The sequence below is a fragment of the Eretmochelys imbricata genome, chromosome 6 (genome assembly GCF_965152235.1).
Source record: "Eretmochelys imbricata isolate rEreImb1 chromosome 6, rEreImb1.hap1, whole genome shotgun sequence".
Taxonomy (NCBI): Eukaryota; Metazoa; Chordata; order Testudines; family Cheloniidae; genus Eretmochelys; species Eretmochelys imbricata.
This window is the reverse complement of record NC_135577.1, coordinates 66,510,716-66,532,732: the sequence shown is the minus strand read 5'-3', so window position 1 is coordinate 66,532,732 and position 22,017 is coordinate 66,510,716.

The window sequence follows — 22,017 nt, the reverse complement described above, 5'->3', positions numbered from 1 at the left end:
AGTAATATCACCAAAAAAAGAGAAAACAAAAAACCTGAACTGTACAAGAGAGAAGAAAAGGGAATATAGTTGTGTTGCCTTTAATACTCTGTCTCAAAAGGCTTACTCTTAACCCTACCCTCAAATTTCACTATAACACTATCAGAGAAATACAAGAGAGACGTGCACATGCAAAAAGCACCACCGAGCTGGAGAAAGTGAAGAACAGTAGAAGACAGCCAGGTAGAAATAAAAGGTCAGAGCTGCTGTGGTTATGTGGTAAAGAGAACCGATAAAGGAGGAGACCATGCTGAAAGCACAGGACAGCCTCAGAATGGTCAATCTTTTGTTTTCAGTATGGGTGGGAAGCACAGGTGAGATTCAATCCTACTGTTCACTAACCAATATAATACACTACAATGGTGATCATATTACACAGCAATAGGACTGGAAACATGATTATGGTGTATTCTTTTATTGTGTTTTTCAGCCAGATAAAGGCCAAGTTCTGTATATTTTTGGAGCCGAACAGTGACGTCTGTTGGTCAGTTAGGTTGATAACAAGTAAATGGTGCATACCATACTTATGGTTAACAACCGGGGCTTAAATTCAGCTGGAGCTGTTCAGACCAGAGTCCGGTAAATATTTTCAACCCCCTGGAGTTTTTTTAGCATGTGGGGGCAGGAGGACTGGGAAGCTCCAAGAAATACTCTGAGAATTTAAACCCTTTTCACAACAATTAGCCTAATGGTATCATCATTGTTTTTGTTATACTCAGGCCAAGCTAAATAGTAATCACATGCTAAATAATTTACCTGATGAACTTCACACACCCCTAAAAGCAAATTTAGTATCCTTACCCTCCCCGAGTCCTTGGTCTGATGATTCTGTCTATACAGGCATTTGCATAGTGCCAACCACCTGGTATCTAGTGGCACACTCACACCCGAGTCTTGGCATGGCACCATATGCATATGTTCTGAAGAGCCTACTGCCAGATCCAGTGACCTGACCCCTCATAGGACTCATACATACCTTCATATTAGGATGTTACTCTCCTACTCTCTTCTCCGTCCATCTAAAGGAGAGCAGAGCCAGCCTGTCAGCATCTCTGTGAGGTACATACAGTAAATGACAGTTCCTCCATTTTTACCATCAGACAGGACTCAAATATGACAGCCTAGGGTGGAACATCATTCTGCCCTCCAGCTCTCACCTATTAAGCCTGTGGTCGTTCCCTTAAACAACATGAACTACAGACAAATTTCTCAGGAAAATTCTCTTTTCTCTCTACAGAATCTCTCACAATCTGAACTTACCACAGCATGTTCCAAATACATGCCTGCCTGCTAGACACCTTCACTTTATTGGATTTTTCTGTTTGTTTGCGTGTGTGTTTTTGATATGTTTCCATTTGGAGTGTAATTGAACCCAGTGCCTTGTGCAAATCCCCTGAGACGAATTGTCATTCTTACTCATGGCAGAGCTGAGGTAACTGAAGGAGAACTCATCTGCTCAATTAATCAGGACTGTTGGTAGAATCTGCTGCATGTCATGACTTTGGGTTTAAATGACATTTCTGACAGAAGAAGAAAGGTGGGTTCCCCCATGTAATTATCACATCATATTACATGAGTCTCAGTAGCGCAGCAGCTTACACACACGCTCTCTAGTCTCCTTAGCAATTACTCTGTAAGTTATTTCTCACTTCACTGGGGCTTTTTGTGTGTTTTAACAAATGTCTCACAGCTTTGGTGTTTTTCTTTACACATTGAAAGAGAGAGAGAGTGAGTTTAATCTGGAAAAGATAAAGCTTGTGACTTTCAGGATTTATATTTTATTTTACATTTTAAGCTCACTTTTTTGAAGAATAGACTGCCACACACATTTATTTTTGTGTTTTTTGAGCAAATAAATCATTTTGTCCTTTCCATGCTGGGATCAGAAGCTGCAACCATGCTGTAGCAGGTCCAGCACCATTTTCATCACTGAAACAGGCGCATTTTATTCCCCCGGGAATCTTTTTAGCCTAACTGCTTTAGACCCTTCCCCAGGATGCTTATCATTCTCAGGCTAAAAAAAATTATCGGCCCATACTTTGCTAAAGTTTGGGTGTTTCTGAATCCAAGGTTCTTGTTCAGCCCTGCTTTACTTGTAACATTTTCAAACACCGCTCCTTCAGTTAAGAGAGCAGATCCTCATAAATACATTACCATCAAAAAAAGGGCCACGTTTTCTCTGTTCCCACTTTCTCTTCTCTTCCCAAAGCCACTACTCAAGGAGCCAAGTGCAGGGCTAGTGACTTACTACTTTTTTCACTATTAGCATTAGGAGGAGCAGTGGGTGTACTTCATGCACTTGCTTTCACTACTGGAGACTTGCCTTTAGAGTTTGCTGTATCTAACTTGCATAGAAAAGGATAGATTGTTGTGATTAATTCACAGTGAGGGCAGGGTAAGTTCAAGAAAACCTATGAAGATATTTTGTTGAGTCATTCCCAGTGCAGGTGTAACACTGACAGACCCTGGTTGTTAGCAGGCGGAATTGAACCTCAGACCTTTGAAACTTAGTGCATGAGCTTCTACCGCATGAGCTAAAAGCCAAGTGGCTGTTAGCTAATGCTGTAGAGCAGGGTCATTAATTGCTCTCTCTTTGAGTGGTCTTGGTGCCACTAGATGGGACAGAACACCACACCCAGAAGGTGTGTGGGTTACACAAGGCCCCAGATGTAACAGGTAGCTTTCTCCCTATCACTTGCACTAAACTCTAAGCCAGCCCATCTTGGGGAAGGGAGGTTGTTGGTCCAGGTGGACAAAAGTAATAGGGCAGAAGGCAGTTGGTATCTCTCCTTTTCAGAGTCTGTCAAGGGCTAGAGTGGCCCATAGCACAAGTTAGGGCTACCCAACTTGTGATTCTACTTCAAAGGCTCCTACTATGGAGCTTAGCAGGGGAACAGAATACCTGGGGCACATGCCACCTCCTTCCTTCCTCCGTGTCCCATTGTAGAACACACCTGAATGACTCCTCCTGGCCTCTTGTAGTGACACAGACCTGGTGGAGCTAGATCAGGAGTGGGCAAACTTTTTGGCCCGAGGGCCACATCTGGGTGGGAAAATTGCTTGCAGGGCCATGAATGTAGGGCTGGGGCAGGAGGCTGGGATGCAGGAGGGAATGCGGGGTCTGGGAGGGGGTGCAGTGTGCAGGAAGCGGCTCAGGGCAAGGGGTTGGGGCAGAGAAGGGGTGCAGGGTGTACAAGGGGGCTCAGAGGAGGGGGTTGGGGTGCAGGAGGGGATGCCCAGTGAGGGAGGGGGCTGAGGGTGGGGGGTTGAGTGCAGAAGGGGTGCGGGGTCGGGGAGGGGGGACAGAGAGCTCCGCATGTAGCCCTTGTCTGTGGGTATCTCTCTCGAAGCTCCCATTGGCCACAGTTCCCCGTTCCCAGCCAATGGGAGCTGCGGGGGAGGTACCCACAGGCAAGGGCAGCGCATGGAGCTCTCTGCTCCCCCTCCCCCAGAGGCTGCAGGGATGTGGTGCTGGCTGCTTCTGGGAGCGGCACGGGGCCCGCAGCACCACGGGGGTGGCAATCCCGCAGGCCGTATCCAAGGCCCGGGCCATAGTTTGCCCACCCCTGAGCTAGATCCACACACAAAGCATATGGTCCCCCTGCACTGAGAAAGGAGCTATTCCTCTCGGGACCTTTATTTCTGGTCTGTGGTCTCTTAATGGCAGCGTAGCTGACGTAAAGGGGATATAGCACAATGATAAATTGCATGGGTCCATAATGTGCATGTGTTTGTGAAGGGTACTTAGAAGAACAGGAGAGGGAGGCTTCCTTGTAAATAGAGAAGGAGGGGAGAGAGTCCAGAAATCATGTAAAATGCAAACAAATAAAGGGGTTCCAAATACATGAATAAAACAGGGAAGGAAATGAAATAGCAGGGAAGGAATAAATATAAGACTATCATGAGTGGATTTTATCAGCCTCTAACAGATACTCAAAGGGTCTGTCATGCCCCATACCATCCACTTAGGCATCACTTGTAAACCTTGTTATGCCAATAAGGTCTCATTGAATTGATCCCAGCCCCATTCTTTGTCTTCAACATTCAGAATCTTCATTTCAAAGCACTTTTGGATTTCATCAGTCTGGCTTCACAACCCTCCTTGACACCTTTCTAGAACCCTGCTATCCCCAATGTGGAAAGAGTTGGTCTGGTGAGAACAGGGTCAAAATACCTACACTGCTGGGAACATGGATTCAGATTGCAGCAGGTTTGACTCAGATTTTCATCTTTCGGAGGTATTCTAGGGCTTGGCTACACTTACATTTTATAGCGCTCTAACTTGCTGGCTCAGGGGTGTGAAAAATCACCCCCCTGAGCACAGCAAGTCAGAGCGCTTTAAAGCGCTAGTATAAACAGGCTCCGAGCGCTGGGAGCTAATCCCCTCATGGAGGTGGATTACCAGGAGCGCTGAGAGAGCTCTCTCCCAGCGCTTTTGCGCGACCACACTCACACTTCAAAGCACTGCTGCGGGAGCACTTTGAAGTTTCCAGTGTAGCCATGCCCTTAGACAGAATACCATGCGTAGGGGGTGTTTCTGGGGTTCTGAGTGGACAGTAAGGATCTCCTGGCTCTTTTTGGAAGAGAAGGGATTTGTCCTGCTGTCTTTGGCTAGAATTTCCTTTCCTCCCTGCTCAATGTTGTGCATCAGTTAGTAGCAGTATTTCAGCAGTGCTATCTGTGTATGTTAGAGTGCTGTGAGATAAAAGGAGCTATATACATGCTGATCATATACTTTCTCAGTTAAGTAACTTATGAGAGCCTTAGTGAGAACATATTGAGCAGACTTAGTGATTCACAGTGCTATATAATGATTGTGGGCTTCCTTTGACTGTCCTTAATATGAATCTGCTTGTTGAGGTGTTGATTCCTAGGAGATGTTTATGCTTTCTTATGCCCCTCATATGCATGGGCAGGAGGATGCTGCCAGCTGGAACTGGACAGGTTAAACTTCTCTGGGAGCAGCAGAGGAAGTGGCAGGGACCAGCTGGGCCAACCTGCGCAGATACAAAATTTGTATCTGCATCTGATCTGCAAACATGACTCACTCAGGGACATATCTATGATTCACTTCTGCCAAACAGCACAACTGGAGCACCTGACTCTGGAGAATATCCAAAGGCTCTACCAAAATCCCCTCCCCCTCTTGCTATCACTGAGGCTCACACTCCTCTCCATTTGCTTTATTCACTTCCCTTGTCCTCCCCCCGACCCCTGCTTAGTCTTTATCTCATATCCAGCCTGACTTCTCCCCTTTTTGGTTCCTCAAACTCATTCACAAATTCATTGTCCCCCATTTCCGTTCACCAAGTAGATATACATACATTAAAACAAAAAACATTCCCTCCCTCCCCAAAAGAAACAAACCCTAAAAACCATTAAGATGTATTTATCACCCAGATCAGTTACATTGTATGTTGTATCCCTTTCCTCCACCATCTGTCTTTCTCTTTAAATTGTAATCTTTTTAGGGCAGGGGCCATGTCTTCCAATGTATTTCTATAGCTCCTAACAGAACTGGCCCCAATCCTTATCCTTTAACTGCTACTGAAATCTAAATCAATAACAGAAGGAGTAAAAGGCAACAGCACAAGCCTCCATCCACCATGAACTGCTCTAAAATGTGCAAAGAAGGAAACAGCAAAAGCAAAGGAAACAAGCAGAACAAAATAAATGTCAATTCTTTAGTATTAGTCACCAGGGTTAGCAGGAGGCCTCAGGAAACTGTTCTGTGGGAGACACTGTCTCCATATCCTATAGAATAGATGAGCTTGGAGCTGTCTCATGTACCTTTTAGGATATGCTGAAGTTTACTGCAACACACCCAGAATTTAGGGACTAGTGCGAAAAAACTAAATGCTTGTTTTCATTCGGGGGTTAACCCAAACTCAAATCCCATGTGATATTTTCTGTACCGAAATTGCTAAGAATGTGCTTTCAGTCTGAATGATGTTTATTTCAGATTAAAGAAAGCAATAAATTAAGGCTTTACTCTTGGAAATGCTTACGCAAGTGCTTAACTTTACACATGTGAATAAAGTTAAGTGGGTGTGTAAATGGTTGCAGGATTGGGGCTAAAGAAAGGACAAATACAAAATTTATATTTAAGAGCACAGTGTGTTAGTTACTCTAACAGTCGTCTTGAATTAACTTGCAGTACTTCCTCATAGCAGACAGGCAGAGACTCCTTACATTTAACAGGTGCCACACACAGAAAACAGAATCATAATATACTTGCATTTGATAATTACATACTGTACACCGCATGTTGGGTCCAGACTTAGTTCTCATCTGAATCTTAATCATAATTAGTATAGGGACAGCTAAACTCCACCTGTTTGCTGGTATTTCTTCTTTCAGTTGTAGGACAGATTACTCTGCTTTCTCTTTATGCATTTACTTACCTATTGTGAGATATAATCACAAATAAGGCTAAACTACACTAGTGTATCACAAACCAAATAAACAAACAAACAAGATGAATCTTTGGCTTAATTTGTATTTCTTTATATACATGTTAACTTGTTCTACTTTATACCTTCTCTAGGGCCGGGAGCAGCATTTCTGCAGCCCTCGCTGATCTTGACAACATAATGCTAGTGCAGAGCATTGCCACCAGGGTTGGCATGCAAGTCAAATATTAAAATAGCAGTAAGATACTTCAGGGCATACAGAATTGTCATGCGATTGTATTCCTCTGACAGTTGAACACACAGATCTTTTGAGCCTACTTTTTCCTCACAACTAGAGATTTGGCTGAACTGCAAAATAGGGATCTGGATTTCCACCTCCCCAAAGTTCAGGGTCGGTTGTTTTAGTGTGTAATAAAGATAGGGCTATTAGCAAAATTGTGATCTGGGTCTAGATTTCACACACACATAAAATTCAAGAGCCCTCCCTGCTGAGGTTCTGGTTTGAGCCCATTTCTTGTCACAGCACATCTTAGGTGTGTGATTGTGGGATAATAGTAGACATTATGTTGTGCCTTATTATATTGTGGCAAGAAACAGAGTTAGCAGAGTGTGACAAAGTAGGAATGTTCTTACAGTTTTCTCTGAATACTGTGTGTGTGCCTCAGTTTCCCCTATGTATTACTAAAGTATCTAGGTAGTGGGATAAGGATGTGTTCAAAGACCTCTAGAGGGCAGATGTCACTGTTGACAGGCTGCAGAGAATGGCTAACACACTGTAGCCTGGCAACTGATGGTTGGGCCCTGTCAAGGTTCCTCCCCCACTCTGAACTCTAGGGTACAGATGTGGGGACCTGCATGAAAACCTCCTAAGCTTACTTTCACCATCTTAGGTTAAAACTTCCCCAAGGTACAAATTAATTTTATTCTTTGTCCCTGGATCTCCACTGCCACCACCAAACTCTAACTGGGTTTACTGGGAAACGTAGTTTGGACACGTCTGTCCCCCCAAAGTCCTCCCAACCCTTGCACCCCACCTCCTGGGAAAAGTTTGGTAAAAATCCTCACCAGTTTGCATAGGTGACCACAGACCCAAACCCTTGGATCTGAGAACAATGAAAAAGCATTCAGTTTTCTTACAAGAAGACTTTTAATAGAAGTAAAGAAATCCCCTCTGTAAAATCAGGATGGTAGATACCTTACAGGGTAATTAGACTAAAAACATAGAGAATCCCTCTAGGTAAAACCTTAAGTTACAAAAAAGACACACAGACAGGAATAGTCATTCTATTCAGCACAGTTCTTTTCTCAGCCATTTAAAGAAATCATAATCTAACACATACCTAGCTAGATTACTTACTAAAGTTCTAAGACTCCATTCCTGGTCTATCCCCGGCAAAAGCAGCATACAGACACACACAGACCCCTTGTTTCTCTCCCTCCTCCCAGCTTTTGAAAGTATCTTGTCTCCTCATTGGTCATTTTGATCAGGTGCCAGCGAGGTTACCTTTAGCTTCTTAACCCTTTACAGGTGAGAGGATTTTTCCTCTGGCCAGGAGGGATTTTAAAGGGGTTTACCCTTCCCTTTATATTTATGACAGGCCCGCTCCTCTGCAAGAGTAGGTGTTGGTGCAGATCTGGTGACGTGCTGGCACAGGAAAGAGACGAAGGAAGAGGGGCAACAAGCGTAACTGAGGCCAGGCAACTGAAAGGAGTCAGTCTCCCAATTTGGGACTCGGGTGGCAGAGCCCACAGCTTTGGGCTCTGGGACCCCTGCTCCAAGATGGACTCTGCTGCAGTTCCTGATTTCTGTGCTAACAAGATCTGTTTTATGCTGTATTCCCGAAGACTAATAAACCCTTCTGTTTCACGATGGCTGAGAGTCACTGCAGTCTAGAGATCGGGAATGCATTGCTCCCTCTGGGTGTGGAGGCCCCCTGGGGTTTCAGAGCAAATGGACTCCCTGCGGGGGCCCACAGCAAGAGACAGATGTGCTGGAGGCCCAGAGAGGTGCAGGCCCAGGGCTTAACCCTGACAGAGAGTGGACCCCCAGAAAGGGCTGTCACACTGAAGGATGTACCTTCCAGGGACCTTAAGGAGCCAAGAGAGCACAGGCACTGTATGTCCATGACACAGAGTAATCAATTATAAGGCCCAAAGGGACTGTTGTGGGTCCTGAGCCCTGCATGTTCTGGATCTGGTTCTATTCAATATATTCATAAATGATTTGGATAATGACACAGAGAGTACACTTACAAACTGTGGATGATACCAACCTGGGAGGTGCTGCAAGTGCTGTGGAGGACAGGATTAGAATTTAAAATGAGCTGGACAAACTGGAGAAATGGTCTGAAAAAAATAGGATGAAATTCAGTGAGGACAAATGCAATGTTTTATACTTAATGAGGAATAATCAATTGCACAGATACAAAATGGGAAATAACTGTCTTAGAAGGAGTACTGCAGAAAAGGATCTGGGGATTATAGTGTATCACAAACCAAATATGAGTCAACAATATAATACTGTTGCAAAAAAAGCAAACATTGTTCTGGGATGTATTAGCAGGAGTGTTGTAAGCAAGACACAAGGAGTAATTTTTCCATTCTACTCAGCACTGATAAGGCTGGGATACTGGAATACTATGTCCAGTTCTGGATATCATATTTCAGGAAAGATGTGGACAAATTGGAGAAAATCCAGAGAAGAGGAACAAAAATAATTAAAGGTCTAGAAAACATGACTTATGAGGGAAGATTGGGAAAAATTGGGTTTGTTTAGTCTGGAGAAAAGAAGACTGAGAGGGGACATAACAATCTTTAAGTACTTAAAAGGCTGTTATGAAGAGGAGGGTGATAAATTGTTCTCCTTAACCATTGTGGACAGGACAAGGGGTAATGGACTTAAATTGCAGCAAGGGAGATTTAGGTTGGACATTAGGAAAAACTTCCTAACTGTCAGGGTAGTTAAGTATAGGAACAAATTGCCAAGGGAGGTTGTGGAATCTCTCTCACTGGAGGTTTTAAAGAACAGGTTAGACAAACATCTGTAAGGGATAGAGAATACTTAGTCCTGCCTCAGTGCAGGGGACTGGACTAGATGACCTATTAAGATCCCATCCAATCCTACATTTCTATGATTCTGTGACCATCAAAGTCTGACCTCCTGAACTTCTCTGAATTAATTCCTGTTTGGAATTTACTGTGGAATAATCCTTACAAAACATGCATGTAACAAGCAAATTAATAAGCCTTCTGAAAGATAGTAGTCCTGTCCAACCAGAATAATACTTATTTGATTTTATTGGACAAATCAAACCCTTCCTTATATAGTTGTACTGGGTTGTTATGCCTGTGCTGCTGTGTGCTTTAAATAAACTAATTTATGTCACTTACAGTTTTTGTAAAGGTACACTTGAGTCATTGGGTGGATTGTGTGAAGTGCGGTGGTGGGGCTCAGTCCATTTCCCACTGGATTGGAATAAACATCACAAACCAGCTCAAATCACTCCCCTATTGCCAGTCTCAAGGAGAAGACCAGGGACTGAAGGGGGTCAGAGATACTGAATGCCCTCATTAGAAGAGGCCCCTGTAGCAGAAGTTTGATTCGCATTGGATAGAGCCCTTTGGTCTGACATTGTTCACCAACTTTAAATTAACACTATTTTTAGATTACATTTGGGAAACAAATGTTCTCATCGCTTAATTACACCTTATTACCTTTAAAAAAGGTTTAGGAACTAAAATGGGGTTGCTCTGATAGCTAGGAATTGGATTGTTGTTTTTACTTTTATCTGCAGACTATTTTAAGGTGTTCTACCTTTTCTGGACTACCCAAGAGGAATTTTGTGCACCTATATTACCTGATGCTGGGAGCTGTCTGTTATGCTATTCTGCTGTTAGAAATACATTTCTTGAACAGTTTAAAAATAGCACACTATGAAACATTTCCATCTTCTCTCTCCTGCAGTAGAAATGAGTGGGAGTTAACTTTTTTCCTTCGCTGAAATAAGATGCCTAGCAATATTCAGTAATATCAGTTCAGGTGCTCTTGTGCTGGTGTGAGCTACCGATGCACAACATTATTTACCTTCTTGTATTCTATGCTGGGGGAGGCAGCACGGCTAAGGCACAGGGTCAAGAGTCAGAACTAAGGTCTGTTTCTATCTCTTCCACTGACTTGCTCTCATAAGCGCCGACTCCATGGGTGCTCCAGGGCTGGAATACCCACAGAAAAAAATTAGTGGGTGCTTAGCACCCACTGGCAGCAAAGCTCCCTCCCTCCCCCCAGTGCCTCCTGTCTGCTGGAGGCCCCGCTGATCAACTCCTCCCTCTCCGTCCCAGCGCCTCCTGCACGCCGCAGTCAGCTGTTCTGCGGCACGCAGGAGGCACTGGGAGGGAGGTGGAGGAGTGGGGATGTGGCGTGCTCAGTGGAGGGGGTGGGAAGAGTTGGGGTGTGGCCTTGGGAAGGGGTGGAGCGGGGGCAAGGCCTGGGGTGGAGCAGGGGCAGGAAGAGGTGGGGTGGGGTGGGGGCTTGGAGGAAGAGGTGGAGTGGTGTGGGCCTGGGGCAGAAGCCCTCCCCCGCCAGGTAGAGAGGAAGTTGGCGCCTATACTTGATCTATTGTGTTGGGCAAGTCTTTTGGGCTCTTCCGGAGAAACGGAGTTAGAAAGTATAGCTCAGTCTATTCTATATTTACACTTCATAATGTTTGTACCACAGACATTGTGTCATCCAGAGTTTCAGAAAGCTGATCAGAATAGCCAGAGTTTGACCTTTTGGTCAGAACCTGCCCCAAAAAATAGATACAAAATACAAAAAACCTTAAAGTTAAGAAAAATTGCAGACATCTTGCTTCTGAAGCCGTATAAATTAACAGGTACCCTCACCCCAGTAGCATTGTCATCATTTTATAGACCGACAAACTGGGGCACAGATAAGTTTCATGATTTGCCTATGGTCTTACAGGAGGACAGTGATAGAGTCAGGAATAAGACCAACTTCCCCAGTCCTTCACTTCAATCCTGTGGTCCCCAGCCTTTTTTACTGGGGATCCCCTTGCCGTGATGGATTAACGGCTGGGAGCCCCTCTTCAGTGTCCCTTTGCACTGCCATACCACACTTTTATCTCTGTCACTTTTTTGGTTCATTTCCTTTATCTCCTGTCTTTGTTTTCCTTGTTTTGTTTTTTCTTTTGTGTTTTTTTCCTTTCAGTTTTCTAGCCCTCTCTCCCTCTCATTTGTTTCTCTTTGCTCCCCCATGCCTCTGAGCTCTCCTTAAACAGCTACTTCTCCCTCTCCCACTCTTCATAGGGCTGTATACTGTTCTTGATGGGCTGTCAATTGATACCACTCATTCCAGCACCAGAGGGAAGCTTGGGGTAGCTGCCTACCATACATGTGGGTTGTCTCTGCATCTGGTTACATTAGGGGTAGGATGACCAGATAGCAAGTGTGAAAAATTAGGACGGGGGTAGGGTTGGGTGGGGGTAAAAGGCGCCTATGTAAGACAAACCCCCAAATAGTGGGACTACCTATACAATCGGGGCATCTGGTCACTCTAATTAGGGGCCAGTGTGGGAGAGAGGGAAGGTGAGGGGCCTTCTTGGAGCTGCTTGATATTTTAGCCACAACAGCAGAAGCTATTTAGGGCTAAGTGATTGTGACTTGATTACATTTATAATGTGCAAACAGAATAAAGGTCAATCAAGTGTAAATAAATAAATATTATGTGTGCTTTAAAAGGGCCAATTTCACAAAGCTGAAAACAATTATGAGCCAAATCTACTGGGAGGAAAAATTTTATCAGAAAGAAATTAATGATAATTGGGAATTGTTTATAAGCACTTTACTACATCCCTAAAAATCTACAATCGAGGGAGAAGGCTGTGCTAATTTTAAAAAACCAACAACCTGGTTTAGTGGGTCAGTGAAGGCAGCTTAAAAAATAAAAATATCTGTAACAAATGGAAGAAAGGGGAAGTTGACAGTAATGACTATAAACCAGGAGCTAGGAACTGTAGAAAATTGATAAGGGAGGCAAAGATATACAAGGATAAATCTATGGCCAGCAGAGTTCAGGACAATCAGAAGGAATTTTTAACTATGATCGGACCAAAAAGAATCCTGACAATGGCATTGGTCCCGTACCAGGTGGAAATGGTAGAATTATGAAACACAGAAAGGCAGAAGTGTTCAACAAATATTTCTGTTCTGTATTGGGGGAGGGAGTGAAACAGATGTATTCTCACCATATGATGATGACTCTTTCCATTCTGCTAGTATTTCAGGAGGATGCTAAACAGCAGCTACTAAAGTTAGGGCTGATTAGGGTGACCAGATGTCCTGATTTTATAGGGACAATCCCAATTTTTGGGTCTTTTTCTTATATAGGCTCCTATTACTCCCCATCCCCGTTCCGATTTTTCACACTTGCTGTCTGGTCACCCTAGGACTGATCTACACTTACAATGCTGCAGCTCCTGCTGCCTCCTTACCCTTCATTGCCCCAAGCTCTGTTCTGCAGCTTTGCACGCACCCCAAGCAGGGTCCACTGCTGAGCTGTGGTAACTGTGCCTGCTGCAAGCCTGGTCTCACTTCCCTGCTCTAGGTGCCACTTTGTGGGGCTCAGTGCCAGTGCCTTTCCCAAGCATATCCCTCTCAGTTGTGCCCAAGTCCCACCCTGGCAGAAATCTGGGGAGGGATAGGGGGAGGCATGGGACCCCATGTACCTCCTCCACGTGTCAGCTATGATTTCATTGTAAAAGTTACCTTGGTGCCTTTGTTTCTGCCTTTGGAAATGCTCACTCTGCTTCCCTCTAGGCAATGGGCATCCAAACGGCCATCTCCCTGTCTAAGTCCCAGAGTGATCCACAAACTGGGGGAAAATAGGCATTCATCCTCTTAAATTGCATGTGGGGCCCTATCCAGTAGCCATGTTCAGAGGCTGCCTACCAGATTGCTCTAACCACTGGACAAAAAGTTATGAGGTGGACAACACACGTCCACCTCCAACCATTTTGTGTGGAGCAAGGCAGGTGCTTCACTCATTCCTGCAAGAAATGCATTAGGCAACTTAGGTGCCTGACTCCTGGAGAGGGGTTCCCATTTGTGAAGGTAGGTGCCTATCTTCATGAGAGGTGTGGGACTTAGGACACACTGCTCTCGTTGGTATTTCCCATTGACTAGCTTAGGTGGCCCCCTGCCTACTGTGCTGTCTTTTGTGGGTCACATTCTAAAGTGCCTAACACTCCCCATTCATTGTCTAGGGAGCCTAGGCTTTGTGAATAACTCAGGCTTTGTGGATTACAGTGTTGTTTCTGTGATTTTCTAGGTGCTATGCCACTCACCATTGCAATTCCTAAGTCACTTCATGGACCCCAACCTAGTACATTCACCTCTAGTGCTGAGGTCTGGCTGTAGAACGTGAACATAATGCATTTGAGTGCTGCCTTGCTCTAGAATCCAACCTCAATAGCGGTTATCTGGGCTCAGAATTGCCATTGCCCCTTTTCCTCATCTTTCTGAGATGACTCCAGTTGTACTTTATTTGCTTCTTAATTTCAGTGTAACACTGGCGAAATTCCATTTTTCCACTGTAGTCTTCACCTTGTAACCAGAACAGAGTGGTGAAGGCCTTTGTACATGTGAGCATTCCTAGCCAGAATAAATGCCTTCCGTAAATCACGGTTCCCTTTACCCTGCTCATCCCTCAGGCATTCCCTGTCAGTACAGAGGTTCCAGCACAGTAAAGCCACAGTGCAGCTTCTGTATCTGATAAAAGTTTATTCTTTGAAGGTTTTATAAAGGAAAAAAGGCATCTCTTCAATATAATATTTCAACTATTTAGCAGCTTGTAACTGAAGAGGAAAAAGTACTTTTCATTTTTAAAAAAGTGTCAATATTAATGTTAAAGGTGCATAATTTCTGAAAGACTTTAGTTCAACTGCTCTATGACTGTTATAGCAATGAACTTGTGTCATAAATATAAAGGGAAGGGTAAACCCCTTTGAAATCCCTCCTGGCCAGGGGAAAGCTCCTCTCACCTGTAAAGGGTTAAGAAGCTAAAGGTAACCTCGCTGGCACCTGACCAAAATGACCAATGAGGAGACAAGATACTTTCAAAAGCTGGGAGGAGGGAGAGAAACAAAGGGCTTGTGTGTCTGTCTATATTCTGTCTTGGCCGGGGATAGACCAGGAATGGAGTCTTAGAACTTTTAGTAAGTAATCTAGCTAGGTACGTGTTAGATTATGATTTCTTTAAATGGCTGAGAAAAGAACTGTGCTGAACAGAATAACTATTTCTGTCTGTGTATCTTTTTTGTAACTTAAGGTTTTGCGTAGAGGGGTTCTCTATGTTTTTGAATCTAATTACCCTGTAAGGTATCTGCCATCCTGATTTTACAGGGGGGATTTCTTTATTTCTATTTACTTCTATTTTTATTAAAAGTCTTCTTGTAAGAAAACTGAATGCTTTTTCATTGTTCTCAGATCCAAGGGTTTGGATCTGTGGTCACCTATGCAAATTGGTGAGACTTTTTATCCAACATTTCCCAGGAAAGGGGGGGTGCAAGTGCTGGGAGGATTGTTCATTGTTCTTAAGATCCAAGGGTCTGGGTCTGTAGTCACCTAGGCAAATTGGTGAGGCTTTTTACCAAACCTTGTCCAGGAAGTGGGCTGCAAGGTTTTGGGAAGTATTTTGGGGGGAAAGACGCGTCCAAACAGCTCTTCCCCAATAACCAGTATTAGTTTGGTGGTGGTAGCGGCCAATCCAAGAACAAAGGGTGGAATATTTTGTACCTTGAGGAAGTTTTGACCTAAGCTGGTAAAGATAAGCTTAGGAGGTTTTTCATGCAGGTCCCCACATCTATACCCTAGAGTTCAGAGTGGGGGAGGAACCTTGACAACTTGTCTCAATATCTGCTTATTTATTTATTCCATAGTAGCTGCGGGGTTTTTTGTTTTTTTTTAAGTGTATACAGTAGAACCTCAGAGTTATGTACACCTCGGAAATGGAGGTTGTTTGTAACTCTGAAATGTTCATAACTCTGAACAAAACATGGCTCTTTCAAAAGTTTACAACTGAACATTGACTTAATACAGCTTTGAAACTTCACTATGCAGAAGAAAAATGCGGCTTTCCCTTTATATTTTAATAGTTTGTTTAACACAGTACTGTACTGTATTTGCCTTTTTTCTACCTCACTGTGTACGTCCGGTTCCAAATGAGGTGTGGTTGACTGCTCAGTTTGTCAGTATTTGTAACTCTGAAGTTCTATTGTAATTATGTGCTTTAGCAATGCTTAGTTTCATTCCAAAGTTTTTTTCTAGCTGTAGAGTCACCCTGATCTCAGAGTTCTGGTGCCCCAAGTGATGCTTTATAGCACTCTGTGACATGGGCAGTGAAATTGCCTCCTCCCTTGTGAAAAATGGGTTAACCTCAACTTCCTCACTTCCTTGCACAGGCACTCAGCATGAGAAGGGCTGCTGGAGTGGCTCCTTACAAACAGGCAGGGAGAGAGAATGCTTTTAGAAAGGTTGAACTTCACACCAAGGCCATAAGAAGGATAGCCTGCTGGACTGCGACTGGAACTGAGGATATTTGGGCTCAATTCCAGTAAATTTCTTGTATGACCATAGGCAAGACCCACTTAATCTACTCTGCGCTTCAATTTCCCATCCATAATATAGGGATGATGATGTTTATCTATCTTACAGGGGTGTTGAAAGGGTAAAAAAATCCACAGTAAAAAACAATTTTTATCACAGTAATTAAACTGTGATGTGCTCAGGTGCTATGGTGATGGGCTATATCAGTACCTAAATAGACAGACTGAGTTAAACCACGCACTGCCTTCTGTTCTCCCTCATTATGTTGACTTATTGTGTTTTTTTGGTTATAAACACTAATAGCTTGTGGACTGCAGCTGTTTTTATTCTGCTGTATTACTTCACCAGAAGACATATACTGTAAGTGGGTGCAGACATAGGAGTGGTCCAACTCATGAGTCCTGTGGCTAAATCTGCTTTCGGTCTTTCCAATGGCTGAGTAAGGACAAAGCTGATCAGCTTTGGATTTTATTACCCATGAATTTAAGCAACAAGCAATTTCTATTCATTTGTCAAAACAAAATATTAGTGTTAGAGGTATTTATTTATTAAATAAGGATGTACATGTACATTCAATTTAGCCTTCTGGCTCCAGACAAGTTGCCAAACTAGCCCGCAGTGTTTGGGCACACAGAGACTACATCTTGGTATTATGTATAGGAGGAGTCACAGGCACCGACTTTTCAAAATGCCAGTGGGGTGCTTGACCCCCCAGCCCTGCCACCACGCCACCCCTTCCCCCAAGGCCGCACCCCACCTCTTCCCACCCAGTTCCACCCCCTCCCCCGAGCGCGCTGTGTCCTCGCTCCTTGCCCTTTCCTCCCTGCCTGCTGGGAAACAGCTGATTACAGCAGGCTGGAGACGCAGGGAGAGAGGGGGAGGTGCTGATTCACGGGGCCCACTGGTGGGCGCGAGGTGCTGCAGGGGTGTGGGGGACCTGATAGTGGGACTGCAGCACCCACCATTTTCCCCCGAGGGTGCTCTAACCCCAGAGCACCCATGGAGTCGGCACCTATGGGAGGGGTGGCCTGTCTTCATATCGAGAGAAAAGATGGTCGTGTGGTTAAAGGAGAGGACCAGGAGACCTGGGTTTTGTTCCCAGTTCTTCCACAGATGTGTTATATGCCTTTAGCCAAATTGCTTTAATCTCTGTGTCTCAGCTTTTCAATCTGTATAACTGTGCTGGTAATGGCAACCTCACAAGAGTGCCAGGAGGCAAAATGTGTTGTAAAGCACAAATAGAAGGTCCTAGGACAGCATAAATTACCATCTTCTTTCTCTTATTGGTGCTCACAGGAACAGTTAATACTGGATTTGGAAGAGGGCTGATAAATGACAAACAATACCAGGGTTATCTTAAACAGATTATTATAGTTACAAATTCTTTCAGTTTCTCCCTTTCTCTGTTGCACATGTGGCAGCTTCTCAAGCATGACACCCTTCAAGATATCTGAGTTACTGAGAGACAAGTTTCAGAGTAACAGCCGTGTTAGTCTGTATTCGCAAAAAGTAAAGGAGTACTTGTGGCACCTTAGAGACTAACCAATTTATTTGAGCATGAGCTTTCGTGCATCTGATGAAGTGAGCTGTGGCTCACGAAAGCTCATGCTCAAATAAATTGGTTAGTCTCTAAGGTGCCACAAGTACTCCTTTACTTTTTACTGAGAGACAAGAAACTCATGGCCCTTTTAGGAAAAAATTCACCTTTTAAGGTTCAAGGAATGTTTAGCTTTAATTTGCAGTAGAATTCTAGATGCATAGATCATTGCTTTAAGATTGCATTGGTGCTGAAATATATCTGTGATGGCAATTGGCCAGTGTAAATAGGAGGGTGTAAATCAAAAGAAGTACATGATGTTGTTTCTGTGCTGCTTACTGTTCTTGTTTTAGCACTAACCCAGCCTCTTTCAGATGGGGGGGCTTAATGTACTTCACTTAAACTACAGCCAGAACAAGGCAGCATAGAATAAGCCCACCACTGTAATTTTACTTGAAAGGAAACATACAGAAGCTATAGCCAAGTCTTCATCTGGTTTCTTGTTTTTTTACAATAGGAAGTTAATAGAACAGAGAGGCCCTTTCAGCTGCAGAGGGAGGTTATTTCTGCTCCAAGACCGATTGCATCATTCAATTTGTTGCACACTTATGCTACCAATAGTGGTCACAGGGTGAAAACACAATAGCTTCCCTTTATACCTGCTTCTTTGTGACGACTTATCACTCAAGTTCTAGGATTTCTCAGCCACGATACCTTTTCATAGAAAACATGGGTCAAATTCTTCTCTGTTACACTGGGGCAACCCCATTATCTTCAATGGGTTTGCATTGGTATAAAAGCACAGGATTCCACATGGTGATTTCAGGGCTATTTATAGTTCCTAATTCTCATTTTGGAGAATGACTAGAGATTCCCCCCCGCCCCACCTTCCAGGTTTAGATGCCATGTTTTCTAATATGTCTCTGTGCGTGGATGAGATTAGTAAAAATAGCTGAAAATTACTCTAGGTAAGACTGCAGTTATAGTGGGAAGGAGGAGACATTTACAGGAACTAGCCTATACATTTTCTATCAAGGTTACATGCCCTCTGATAGTTAAAAGAAAAGGAGTACTTGTGGCACCTTAGAGACTAACAAATTTATTTGAGCATAAGCTTTCGTGAGCTGTAGGATTTCAGTGGAAATGCATCAGATGACGTGAGCTGTAGCTCACGAAAGCTTATGCTCAAATAAATTTGTTAGTCTCTAAGGTGCCACAAGTACTCCTTTTCTTTTTGCGAATACAGACTAACACAGCTGCTACTCTGAAATCTGATAGTTAAGTCAGTCTGCAGCCTAACAGTCCTCGTGGACCCTCACTGCTACTGAATACTCAGGTACCATCAGCAGGTAAGAGAACCTTCTTCTGCCTGTGGGTGGCCTGTTGTCATCTCCCACTTTCATGACTACAGTGTACTGCACCTAGAAGTGAAGTTGGGGTTTCAGAAAAAACTCATATGAATCAGAACTCAGCAGCCCATCTGCTCACCCACACAGACTGCTGTGAACATATCACTCTGGTGCTATAGATTCACCATTCAATACCAGATTAGGTTCAGGGGCCTGATTCTGAACTTCAAAGCCCTCAAATAGACGGGGACTATACTAGTTCAGAGAGAGAGACACATCAGTTGCATTCACCAGGAACAATGAAACTGTCTAGGCTAGACTGAAGCTTGAGTGAGTTTGGGACAAGGTGCTCTCTCAGCAATGGTACCATCACTATGGCATTGAATTTCCTTTCACAAGAGTTGAGAATACCCATAGATCTTACTATTAGGACTAAATGCAAAACTCCATCTTTGCATCCTAGTTTATCACCCCTATCTGACTCCCAAAAAACAAACAAAAGACCCTAATAATGAATAATCAGTGCCTAAAATCTCTAACAGTGGAAAGAAAGATGATCAGGGATCTATCTGTTTATATAATCTGTGCAAGGTGTTCAGGTAGAATGGTGATGAATACCTTGATAGGTTTACTGCATTACAAATTCAATGTCATTTACCATTTATTATCACTAAGGTCTAGATTTTTAAAGGTATTTAGGCATCAGTATAGCAATGCCTAATTGATTTAGGAGTCTAAATCTAATTTTCAAAAGGGATTTATGCATTTAGGAACCCAAATCCCGTTGACTGTCAATAGAATTTTGAGACCACATTAAAGCACATTAACAAATTGTTAATGAGCATCAGCAGGGACTACATGGACAGATAGTTCGTGACAGGCTAGTCGGGGGTGGATTCAAACCCCAACTTGGCACAAAATGAATGTTTGTGAAGACAAGCCCTAAATCCCTTTTGAAAATGACAGTTAAGCTTCTAAATTATTGCTGAGCACAGCAGTGCCTAAATACCTTTAAATCTCTGGGCCTAAGTCTCTTTCAGCATTACTACTTTCTAGCTATCATCCTCCCAATGAATAGCCATGTTTGGGAATTGCCTTACATTTTTCCAAAATGAATTTCATTTTGATATTTTCTAGACATGTTATTTCTCTGTGCTCACTGATGTTTATACCACCACCTCCCAATTCGGTATAATTTGTGAATATCAGTAATATAACATTTACTCCTTCTCCTAGAGCATTAATAACAATAGAGCTAACCTAGATTCCTGCAGTATCTCACTAAACTGAACACCTCACCCCCGCCTCCAGCTGATATTTTGCCATATTGTTACCTGTTTTTACAGACCTTCAGTTAGTTTTTATACTCAGGTGTCTTTGTCATATCCAAGCCAATTTAAATTAATTTTGAGGTACACTGTCAAATCCAGATATATTCCATTTTTTAAATGTGTTCCCTTCATCTGCTGATTTTGCAACTGTCTGATTGATTTATTTAAAATTCATCTTACTATGGCATATGCAGGTTTATTTGAGAACACATGACTGCTGTTCCCATAGTCTTGGTAAACTATGTTTTAGGCAATCTTTTTGTTGCTGAGAAGTCTAAAGACCACAGGCAGGGAGGGTTTAGTTCACAGGAAGCCCCTGAGGTGGTTTTGTCATTAAGGGAGATTTCATCTTTTTGTCTGCAGGATTCAAACTTTATACTGCCCTTTTTTGGGTTACAAAAAGCCCTCTAGAGACCTTTTTTCTTATCGTATGAAACTGCTTGCTGGGGAGATCTAGTTTAAAATCCACCTTTTTCCTGTTATGGAATCTTACAGGGGTGCCTGGTCCTCATTCTCTTTATTGATGATTGTGGTAGAACTCCTGTCAAGGTTCCTCCCCCACTCTGAACTCTAGGGTACAGATGTGGGGACCTGCATGAAAACCTTCTAAGCTTACTTTTACCAGCTTAGGTTAAAACTTCCCCAAGGTACAAATTAATTTTATCCTTTGTCCTTGGAATATCCACTGCCACCACCAAACTCTAACTGGGTTTACTGGGAAACGTAGTTTGGACACGTCTTTCCCCCCAAAATCCTCCCAACCCTTGCACCCCACTTCTTGGGAAAGGTTTGGTAAAAATCCTCACCAGTTTGCATAGGTGACCACAGACCAAACCCTTGGATCTGAGAACAATGAAAAAGCATTCAGTTTTCTTACAAGAAGACTTTTAATAGAAATAGAAGTAAATAGAAGTAAAGGAATCACCTCTTTAAAATCAGGATGGTAGATACCTTACAGGGTAATTAGATTCAAAACATAGAGAATCCCTCTAGGCAAAACCTTAAGTTACAAAAAAGACACACAGACAGAAATAGTCATTCTATTCAGCACAGTTCCTTTCTCAGCCATTTAAAGAAATCATAATCTAACACGTACCTAGCTAGATTACTTACTAAAAGTTCTAAGACTCCATTCCTGTTCTAACCCTGGCAAAAGAAGCATATAGACAGACACAGACCCTTTGTTTCTCTCCCTCCTCCCAGCTTTTGAAAGTATCTTGTCTCCTCATTGGTCATTTTGGTCAGGTGCCAGTGAGGTTACCTTTAGCTTCTTAACCCTTTACAGGTGAGAGGATTTTTCCTCTGGCCAGGAGGGATTTTTAAAGGGGTTTACCCTTCCCTTTATATTTATGACAACCCCTGGCAGCAGTCATCAGTTTAACATCAGTTTAGATGGGATATACATACGGGAGATTAATAATAGGGTATGTTTTACAGGGATGGTTCACTAATATATTTTTTTAATCACAGAGGGGCCTTGCATCACACTTTTTAAACACTCAGGACTTTAAGAGAATGCTTTGGACTAGCCATAAATTGGTGCAAAAAGAATAAATTATTCAGCATTGCTAAAATAGCTTTGTTATTCCAGAAAGCAACTCAGTACTAAAAGTTCTTCAAGCATAAAGACCTATGAAATAAATATCACAATGGAGGTGAATAATATAACTTCAGCTATAAAATTCCTACTTACTGAAACATGTAAATGTTTCAACAATTGGATATGGTTACTCCTGACAATCACTGGT